This window comes from Bidens hawaiensis, unplaced genomic scaffold (genome assembly GCF_021521415.1).
Source record: "Bidens hawaiensis isolate Kalapana, Puna unplaced genomic scaffold, B.hawaiensis_p1.1 tig00067917_1, whole genome shotgun sequence".
NCBI classification, from domain to species: Eukaryota; Viridiplantae; Streptophyta; class Magnoliopsida; order Asterales; family Asteraceae; genus Bidens; species Bidens hawaiensis.
In genome coordinates this window covers 27,086-39,003 of record NW_027502039.1, presented here as the reverse complement: position 1 = coordinate 39,003, position 11,918 = coordinate 27,086, and positions in this window count along the sequence as shown.

Here is an 11,918-nt window from a genome sequence, read left to right as displayed (position 1 = left end):
TCCCAAACCAAAACGAAGTATAATATGCGGAGTATCCTCATCTCCCACAATAGTATCACGAGCTGCCTCTTAATCGGGGTCTCCTCTACATCATACCGGATGCGCCTCTTGACATACTTCTGTGCAACCAGGCCAAACTCCAATTGTATGTGTGACCACTTGCTCCTACCGGCGCCCGAACCCTCACCAACCTGTGACATGTCTGTAAATATAATTTTCTTAATTAGCTCTTGTCAACAATAAAATCATGGCGGCGACCGTGTCAACAATAATCGTGCCAACAATATAATTTTGGTAAGTAGGTTGCGGTCGTCCCCTTGATAATAATATAATTTTAAAATATAAAACTAATACAATAAAAAGAAAAACTAAAAATGAAAAATAAAAATAAAAGTAAACATAAACCAAAAGTAAAATGGTCGGGGATGTTCAATTAATTAAAGAAAACGTAGTTTACTCACCCGAATGGAGATTAAGTATGGGCGGTTAAACTTTTGTTCATTAAGGTTCATTCATGAAAAATCATACCTGACGACTCGAACTACACAACAAACTCAACAAAGACACATTACACAATCGGTTTACCTCGCCTTTCACGTCAATAACTCAAAATCAATGGTTCTGTTACACTTGCTCACCATCCAGGCTCACTAACTCACAACATGACTATTTCACAAACTTGCAAACTTAGCCCGAGACTCGACTACCCTACCGTACTCATCATAAAATCAAATATCTGAGCCCTTATTCCTAACCAACCGGTTAACCATAACCAAAAACTACTAAACTTTGTTCAATTAGATTACCAACTAACCAAAACAAAACCCGCTTAAACTGAACACAAAATTTCAATACCACAACTTGATATCGACACTAGAATCTTTCAATCCGGACAACACGAACACCCTTATTGACTTGTATTCAAAACCCAAAACCCGATACACAAGTTCAAACAAACTAACGAGCCATATTGAAATCTTAAGTACTACTCACGTACCTCATACAGGGATTTAAATCGTGAATACATACCTACAACCCGATGAAGTACAAACAAACACAACAATCCTACACCTCAGCTATGGTTTTTTATGATTGTGGTGGTGTGAAGACAATGGTAGGGGTTGATGATGGTGGTGTTTGGTAGAGAGATAGAGTGATGGTGGTGAAGATAATATATGGATGGGGAAAGTGACGGTGGTGGTGAGGATAAAAGAATGGTTGTGAATGGATAAAGGTTGTGGTCAGTGGTGGATGACGGTGATATGATAATCTTTTTTCTGAAATTTTTGCTTACTTCGCGTAGCGCGAAGTGGTGAGGCGCAAGAGTTTCGCAATACGCGGCCCAATTAGACACAATTAGGGTTTCTTTTACTTTGCGCAACAGGAAGTATTACTGATAAGATTCTTCGTGTAGCATAAAGAACCTGGTTCCTGTTTATTGTTTAATCCTCTGCGCTACGCGAAGGACAAAAACAATAAGCACGAACCAGATTCTTCGCGTAGCGCGAAGTGCACTCTTAATAGGGAATTTTGAGGATTTTTGATGCTAAAAATTTTTCTATCTCCCAAAATGTTTACTCCCCTTCATTCCCTCGAACATTTTTCAACACATAAACAGAAAACACATACATGGAACTTCGTCTGATTAACATTTTGCTTATCATAACACCTGAATTCTAATTGTAACATCCCGAAATTTTTTATTTTGATAAATAAAAGAAAGTTATGTTTAGTAATTTCACGTTTTAGTTATTTAATGTCGAGTAAGGAACGGGTCTTGGGCTTAGTTATTTTATGAACTCGGCCTGTCTCGACCCGTAGGAAGCCAACCCGAGCCTAACCAAACCCGTAGTATATAAACGAAAGTTCTTGACACTTCCACCATTTTCACCATCTTCCTTCACTTACACCCACCCAAACACTCTCATTTCTAGAGAGAGAAGCTAGAGAGAGAAAGTTCTCAAATCACAAATCCGAGTCCACAATCTAGTTCCTAATCGTTTTTGGTAAGTCCCTCTCGAAAATCATCCGTTTTCATAACCATTTTCGAGCTCAAATCGAGCAAAAACTCCCTATTTTCGTAACTTGAGTTTTCGGGTCAAAAACCGCCTTGTTTTGGTGTCAAAATGCAAGCTTTTGTGTTTAAAAGTACTAGGAATCGATAGCCCTTTCAATCCCGAGCATTTCCATGTCAAAAACTTCGATTTTGGGTCAAAAATCTGGAAAATCTGGAAAACCCGTGGGTTTCTCCGTCGCCCAGCTTGAAGGAGTCGAATCAGACTCATTCGATCGAACCAGTCGATCGAATCAGTCCATTCGATCGAATGCGTAGATCGAACAAGTCCAGTCGACCGAATAGGGAAGCAACCGAATGGTCTCCAACTCATTCGATCGAATGAGTTTTGTATTCGATCGAATGAGTGTTGTATTCGATCGAACGTGTTCCTATTCGATCGAACGTGTTCCTGTTTGATCGAACGTGTTCCTATTCGATCGAACGTGTTGTATTCGATCGAACGTGTTCCTATTCGATCGAACGTGTTCCTATTCGATCGAATCAAGCCAGAACCAAGCTGTTTCCAAGTTCGCCTAAGGTTTAACTTCGCCTGAAGCGAAGTTCGTCTATAAAATAAATTAAAAACCTAATGGAAAATGTGTTAAGGCAGTTATCGAAAACGAGTAGTAGTAGTTAATTGATATGTGTAAATATTATACAGTTAGCCGAGCCCAGTTAAAGAAAGGAATTACGATCAACGGCGAGCGTAACAGGATCCAGGTGAGTTTCTAGCCCCATTTCCTTGTTATGTTTTCGGGGCTGTGTGCATACTCGATGTGAAGTGTGAATCCACTTACTTTAAGTGGTAAGTGTATGCTATAGATGTTATATGAGGTATATATTTATAATGCTTGTCGGTACGTGAACGATCTTCGGATATTGCACGTATCGCCAAGGATAGCGATTGCCAAGTGGTTGATAGTGTGTATGAATGATGTGATGTGACTTGTTCACTACGTAAATACTAAACTAATATGAGTGTGACCGAGGCAGGTTGAGGTAGAGTGTGTTAGAGGTAGCAGGAGTCTAGTAAGGGTGTTAGTGGCATAGCGTGAGTGCGTGATAGGGAAAGCCTATACGTGCCTTCGTTATTAAGTGGCATAGCGTGAGTGCGTGATAGGGAAAGCCTATACGTGCCTTCGTTATTAAGTGGCATAGCGTGAGTGCGTGATAGGGAAAGCCTATACGTGCCTTCGCTATTAAGTGGCATAGCGTGAGTGCGTGATAGGGAAAGCCTATACGTGCCTTCGTTATTAAGTGGCATAGCGTGAGTGCGTGATAGGGAAAGCCTATACGTGCCGTTGTAATTAAGTGGCTAAGCTGTAGGGGTAATTAAGTGGTTAAACAGTGGCATGTTAGACAGTGGACTATGTGTCTTCGGATACGTATATATATATTGTATGAAGTGGTTGTATGATAAGTTGCTTGATTAACTAGAACTCACTCAGCGTAGCTGACTTTTAGTATGCACGCAGGTGAGCTGATTATAGAGTTAGCATGAGGATGACACACGGCATGGATTGAACGGCTGGCATCTGAAGAAAGAAGTAAAGATGTTTTAAATATAAAGTTTTGTGTTATGGTATCAAAGAAAAGATTGAATGATTTGTAACAAATGATTGATGTTTTATATTCCGCGAAAAGTTTTAATAAACTCTGATTTGAAGAACTGTGTTTATGAGTAAATCCGACGCGAAAGTAGGGCTTCCGGTAACGGGGCCTTACAAGTTGGTATCAGAGCATAAGTTCGAGAGATTTAAGCATCCTACATGCTTAGACTCGAACAGAAAATGGGATTTAAGTAAGAAAGGAAAGAAGATGCCAGTTCAAGAATGCCATGTGTCGCTCAAGCAAGATCAGTAAAGGTAAGGTGTATGATTAAATGATATATGTTAATGAGAAAAGAAAGATATGTGAACGTTAGGGATAGGAATAATTGATTGTTTGATTTGACAAACTGCTTATGTAGAACCAGCACAAATGGACTCATAAAGGGAAGTGTATAGGACACGGAAAGTAACGTGATCAGCTAATCACAACTGGCCACTGTTATTACCTGTTAGCCTTACTATCCTTGTACTAGATAGATCCTTGAGTGATGATGTTTGTGTTTTCCCTTTTAGATTACGATGGCTGGAGCTGGAGAATTTGTTGAAACTGGGGGTCGCACTGGGCGTCGTGGCAGGCCTCGTCTTGTCCGGCAACCCTCGGTGGAAGAAGCTTCCCACACCGAAGATGAAGGAAGCGCAGCTGGAGGAGACCAGAACAACAACGAAGAAGTTCAACTTAGCCCTGCAGTTCAAGCAGCCATTGTTCAAGCTGTAGTTGCTGCTGTGAAGAACCTGAATCCCGAAGGGTCTGCTGGAAGCCGTGAACGAACCGTTGAAGGGGCAGGTGGTAATAATAGAAAGAATGACGAGAGGGAAAGGGATAACTCGAGTGAGGTAAAGTCTGTGAAAGATGATGAAAGGAAGAGGGGCCGAGGCGGTTGCAACTATAAGTCCTTCAAAGGTTGTGACCCGCCTAAGTTGACTGGTTTGGGAGACGCAATCGCTACCCTTCAGTGGATAACCGCCATGGATAAGGTTATCCGCATTAGCGAGTGTCGTCCTGACCAAGCAGTGGGTTATGCCACTCAGTCATTTGAAGATGAGGCCATGTACTGGTGGGAAACGGTCGAACAAAGGAAGACCCGAGAGGAGATTAAGGCCATGAGGTGGGATGACCTTAAGGAGTTAGTGATGAAAAGGTTCTGTGCTGATGCTGAGGTTGAGAGGGCCGAGATGAAGTTTCTGAATCTAAAGGCGGACAAGATGACACATCGTGAGTACACCACTGAATTCAACCGCATGTCTAGGTTGGTACCTGACATGGTGAACACCGAGGCGAAACGGATCAAGTGCTACGTTAGAGGACTTCCCCAGAAGGTCCGCATGTTGGTCAGGGCCAACAAACCTGTTACCTTTGAGTCTGCGGTCGAGTTGGCGGAGATAGTCTATGATGATCTGGCGGCGGATGATGTGGGAGTGGAAGATGAGGGAAAAGGGAAAGGAACTAAAAGAGCTGGGGATATCGTGGAACATGCAGGGAGAAGGACACAGAAGATGGCAGGGAGTGGAGCATGTAAGGTGTGTGGAAAGATGCACTTGGGGGAATGCAAGGCTGGTCCAAACCAGTGCTACCGATGTGGGAGGGAGGGGCACCTCTCCCGTGAATGCACCGAGGACCAGAAGTGTTATAGGTGTGGTAAGTCAGGTCACATAGCTAGGGAGTGTAGAGAAGCCGTGGCAGTGAGGGAAGGAAGAGGAAACGCGTGAAGGGATGGTCTATTAGCTGCTGAGGAGGTTGCAGGAGAATAAGTGGCATGTCACAGTTGTTTTATGTTTAGTAGTTAAAGAGTGTTTTATGTTACAGTTGAACCTATGTTGTTTAGCAAGCTTGAATGATTTCCTTTTATGTTATGAAGTACTTGTGACTTCTTGTGCTTTAGTTTGAACGATCTATGAATTTAACTTGAATGCATGTTGGTTATAATAAATAGTTGTGTGATGGTAAAGCGTGTAAATATAAGAAGTTTTCCGTTTATAGGGAATAAGTTAGGTTTCGGGGGCGAAACCTCTTTAAGGAGGGAAGACTTGTAACATCCCGAAATTTTTTATTTTGATAAATAAAAGAAAGTTATGTTTAGTAATTTCACGTTTTAGTTATTTAATGTCGAGTAAGGAACGGGTCTTGGGCTTAGTTATTTTATGAACTCGGCCTGTCTCGACCCGTAGGAAGCCAACCCGAGCCTAACCAAACCCGTAGTATATAAACGAAAGTTCTTGACACTTCCACCATTTTCACCATCTTCCTTCACTTACACCCACCCAAACACTCTCATTTCTAGAGAGAGAAGCTAGAGAGAGAAAGTTCTCAAATCACAAATCCGAGTCCACAATCTAGTTCCTAATCGTTTTTGGTAAGTCCCTCTCGAAAATCATCCGTTTTCATAACCATTTTCGAGCTCAAATCGAGCAAAAACTCCCTATTTTCGTAACTTGAGTTTTCGGGTCAAAAACCGCCTTGTTTTGGTGTCAAAATGCAAGCTTTTGTGTTTAAAAGTACTAGGAATCGATAGCCCTTTCAATCCCGAGCATTTCCATGTCAAAAACTTCGATTTTGGGTCAAAAATCTGGAAAATCTGGAAAACCCGTGGGTTTCTCCGTCGCCCAGCTTGAAGGAGTCGAATCAGACTCATTCGATCGAACCAGTCGATCGAATCAGTCCATTCGATCGAATGCGTAGATCGAACAAGTCCAGTCGACCGAATAGGGAAGCAACCGAATGGTCTCCAACTCATTCGATCGAATGAGTTTTGTATTCGATCGAATGAGTGTTGTATTCGATCGAACGTGTTCCTATTCGATCGAACGTGTTCCTGTTTGATCGAACGTGTTCCTATTCGATCGAACGTGTTGTATTCGATCGAACGTGTTCCTATTCGATCGAACGTGTTCCTATTCGATCGAATCAAGCCAGAACCAAGCTGTTTCCAAGTTCGCCTAAGGTTTAACTTCGCCTGAAGCGAAGTTCGTCTATAAAATAAATTAAAAACCTAATGGAAAATGTGTTAAGGCAGTTATCGAAAACGAGTAGTAGTAGTTAATTGATATGTGTAAATATTATACAGTTAGCCGAGCCCAGTTAAAGAAAGGAATTACGATCAACGGCGAGCGTAACAGGATCCAGGTGAGTTTCTAGCCCCATTTCCTTGTTATGTTTTCGGGGCTGTGTGCATACTCGATGTGAAGTGTGAATCCACTTACTTTAAGTGGTAAGTGTATGCTATAGATGTTATATGAGGTATATATTTATAATGCTTGTCGGTACGTGAACGATCTTCGGATATTGCACGTATCGCCAAGGATAGCGATTGCCAAGTGGTTGATAGTGTGTATGAATGATGTGATGTGACTTGTTCACTACGTAAATACTAAACTAATATGAGTGTGACCGAGGCAGGTTGAGGTAGAGTGTGTTAGAGGTAGCAGGAGTCTAGTAAGGGTGTTAGTGGCATAGCGTGAGTGCGTGATAGGGAAAGCCTATACGTGCCTTCGTTATTAAGTGGCATAGCGTGAGTGCGTGATAGGGAAAGCCTATACGTGCCTTCGTTATTAAGTGGCATAGCGTGAGTGCGTGATAGGGAAAGCCTATACGTGCCTTCGCTATTAAGTGGCATAGCGTGAGTGCGTGATAGGGAAAGCCTATACGTGCCTTCGTTATTAAGTGGCATAGCGTGAGTGCGTGATAGGGAAAGCCTATACGTGCCGTTGTAATTAAGTGGCTAAGCTGTAGGGGTAATTAAGTGGTTAAACAGTGGCATGTTAGACAGTGGACTATGTGTCTTCGGATACGTATATATATATTGTATGAAGTGGTTGTATGATAAGTTGCTTGATTAACTAGAACTCACTCAGCGTAGCTGACTTTTAGTATGCACGCAGGTGAGCTGATTATAGAGTTAGCATGAGGATGACACACGGCATGGATTGAACGGCTGGCATCTGAAGAAAGAAGTAAAGATGTTTTAAATATAAAGTTTTGTGTTATGGTATCAAAGAAAAGATTGAATGATTTGTAACAAATGATTGATGTTTTATATCCCGCGAAAAGTTTTAATAAACTCTGATTTGAAGAACTGTGTTTATGAGTAAATCCGACGCGAAAGTAGGGCTTCCGGTAACGGGGCCTTACACTAATCTAAATCGTTGCTTCCCCACACTCAATCTCTGCTATACGCTGCACACTCTAGGCAAACCATTAGTAACACATGAATCATATTACAAAAAGTACACACTTACAATGTCGAGTTGCCTCCCGGTTAGCACTGAATTGAATGTCTATTGCTCGACATCCCCTTGTTCTTTCAGTTAACTGAATACATCGGTTCGTCTGACACGAAACATACCTCACTCTCATGCACGCTCTTATTCAAGTCCTCATCTTCCAAATAAGGTTTAAATCGACATTTGTTAACAACATGCCTCAAATGATCATCGAAATCTTCAACCTCCATTTCACCAAACTTGCCTAATCAATTGACTTGATATGGTCCCGTCCACTTACTCTTTAGCGTTCCTGGGAATAACTTCAATCTAGAGTTGTATAGCCAAACTATTTGCCCTTCCTCAAACGTCTTCCGCTTCAACTTAGCATCATGCACTCTTTTCATCTTATCTTTGTATGCTGATGCACATTCGTAGGCTTTGTCTCTCAATTCTTCTAACTCACATAAGTTCAACTTTCTTTGCTTACCAGTACACTCATAATCTAAATTACTATTTTTAAACACCCATAACGCACGATGGGAAAGTTCAATAGGTAAATGACAACATTTCCCATAAACCAACCAATAAGGGGTGGTCCCGATAGGTGTTTTAAAAGTTGTATGATACGTCCATAAAGCATTGTTTAACTTATTTGCCCTATCTTTCCGATCGAGTCTTACAGTCTTTTGCAAAATCTCTTTGATTTGCCTATTGGAAACCTCCACTTGGCCACTCGTTTGAGGATGATATGGAGTGGCTATACGGTGATTTACACCATACCATTTAAGCAATTCGCCAAAATTATAATTCTTAAAATGTGAACCCCCGTCGCTAATTATGATGCGTGGAACACCAAACCTTGAAAATATGTTAGATTGAACAAATTTGCAAACAACGGTATGGTCATTTGTCTTAGTGGCGATTGCTTCAACCAATTTAGAAACATAATCAATCGCCACCAATATCTATAGATTCCCGAAGGAATTCGGGAACGGGCCCATGAAATCAATTCCTCAAACATCAAAGATGTCAACAAAAAGAATTGATTGCATGGGCATGTCGTCCCTCTTTGAGATGCCACCCATTTGTTAGCATCTAACGCAATTTTTAACAAACTCAGATGTGTCCTTAAAGAGGGAGGGCCAGTAAAACCCGCAAGCAAGATCTCTATGCTCCGAATTTTGCCCAGTTAAATGTCCACCACATGCTGCTGAATGGGCATGGTGCAACACACTCCTAACTTCCTTTTCTGGTATGCACCTCCTCATCACTTGATCTGCACATACCTTGAGCAGGACTGGGTCTTCCCAAACATAGTATTTCACCTGTGATAAGAAGTGCTGCTTCTTCTTCTTTGGCTAAAACTCAAGAATTGTATATGCAACAATAAAATTAATAATATTAGCATACCATGGTAAAGTTGAAACAGGAAATAATTGCTCATCCGGAAAAGTCTCATTGATGACTCTAGCATCGTCCTATTCTTGACCAATCAATCTGGACAAATGAACCGCAACGACATTCTCGCTTCCATTCTTGTTACGGATCTCCACGTCAAAATTTTGGAGCAACAAAATCCATCTAATCAAGCGTGGCTTTGCATTCTTCTTCTTCGTCAATGTGACATTCGGGACAAAACCGGGTAAACCATGGTATTCACAAACTGAATAAGCGATTAACCGCTTATTGCGTAACGAATGAACGAATAACCAAACGGGTATGGTTATGACCCAGATATCCTAGGGGGCTATCTATAAGTGATAAATGTTTAATATAAGCCAACATATTGCTATTATAGCCTTAGTACAATAGCAGACCAGTTAAACGAAAACATACTCTTTTAACTACCCGATGTGATTTTAAAAGCAAAATATAGTTACAAAACAAGCATGGTATCATCCGTTAAGCCAAAAAAGGCTTACACCAAACACTTATTTGGGATGTTTTAAGTGATCTTTGAAAATATTTTCGATTTTTACAAACAAATAGTATGTTTTTCTAAATTTACAAGAAATTAGTCGAAAAACACTCGTATTCGAGCTGTTTGCCGTACCCAATATATTCGGCGCTCCAAAAACCGAACCCGAAATAAATTTGGACTCAATATTTAATGTTTGGGCATGCAAAATGAGGCTGTGGGCCAAAAAATTGGGCCCTATGGGGCCCAAATACCACCCGGCCGCAAGTTTGGGGGTGCACCTCCTTTATTTTGTTTATTACATGACCTTCTAAAACCTTCTAAAATTCAAAAATATCTGCATATTTAGCTCATCCGTCTTGTTCTTCAAACCCTTCATCAAAAACACAAGTTAACTTTCAATTTTTGATCATTAGAACTTGAAGTAAACATGGTTCTTGCATAAAACTTGATCCTTGATTATCAAAAATTACTTCTAACCATGCTAAAACCCCTAAAAATTAACCAAAAACATATTTTGATCACATACATGGTTGAGCTCCTGGTTTGATAAGTTTTTTGGCCATAAACACGGATTAAAGGGTGTAAATCGCGTTTTTACGGTTCAAAAGTTCGGTGTAAAACCCTAACCGAAACCCTAAGTTTCAAGGCTGGTCTTTTGATGATACATGCTTGGTTTTGTGATATAGGACCTATATTTACTCTATCTAGAAGGCCAAAAACCCGGAAAAGCGAGTAAAGGGTTGAAACAGTCGAAAACAGCAAAGGTAATGCCGAAACACTTGTTTAGGGGCTGTTTAGGATTAGAATGTGACATGTTTGTTCTTAGATTGTAAACTTTTTCAGAGACATCAGGGACCATATGAATGAGTCACTATCCGAATTTGGTAATGTTTCGACCATCCGGGAATATTTGGCGAATTTATTATCGTTTAGGGGCGTTTATTTCGTAAAAAATACTTAAACTTCTTGGAAAATTATGAAAATTTGTGGAGAACTCAGGTATGTCATAATATGATCACCTGTAAAATTTGGGGTCATTTGGAGAAACCTAGCTTTATTTTCAGGATTCGCGTTTATTCGAATTTTTATAGTCGTTTTTGTCTCGAAAAGGTAACTTGGAAAGATTGTTATATTCTGCGAGTTCTACAAAATCTTTTGAGAAGTATTTGGATCACCAAGAAATTTTGTAGGATTTTTCGGAAATCGTTTTCTACAAACGGACTATTTACGGGTTGAATATAGCCTATAAAATTAATTTTTATAAACTAATAAATCTGCGAATAATTCAACAAATATGTTTATAAAACATACATATTTTAATTGATAAGTGCACATATTTTCATAATTTAATGATAAGCGGATACTTAGTTATGCTAATTTTAACATTAAACATATTCAATTCTGATAAAACCAACGTGTTTGCGATTAACGAACCTGTTGGATTGTCAGAACATCAAGAGTGGTCAAAAATCATATTTTTAGGTGTATTGAATAAAACCAAATTTTTTGTGAGAAATTCGGATGAATTGTGTGCGTTTTTCTCCAAACTAGATTAAATAAACGGAAACAAGCCCTGTAGCGAATCCAGATTTCTAATCTATGATTTCTCTTTATAAATTTAATCATTTTATCAACCAACACATATACCCAAGTTTACATACTCATACATGTTCTCAAAACACGTAAACGATCTACTATGCCCAACTGGTAAAACAGGAAAACTGAGCCAATTTCGGTTTTGAACATAAGACATTGAACAACGTCAAAATCTAAGCCTATTGGCATGTTCTGGGCGTGACAGCTACACCCAGACTAGATATACAGCCCAGTTTAGTATGAAGATTATAATAATATAAAATATTAAGATTAATATTATTATAATATTGACTATAGGGACTAAGTGATAGCAAGGGAAACGAACCCCGAGCTAACATCGCACTAATTACCTACCAAACCGTGAATTTCATGACCCCTCTTTCAAACTGTTTACGAACTTTTAGGATGAAAAGCATGTTTATATACGTTTATCTATCTGTAAACGGTTCAGGATATGAATTATCTAAATGTTCATATACGAAAAGTCCCCACAAACATACTGATTGACTACGCGCTGATGAAAGGTGAATTGTAT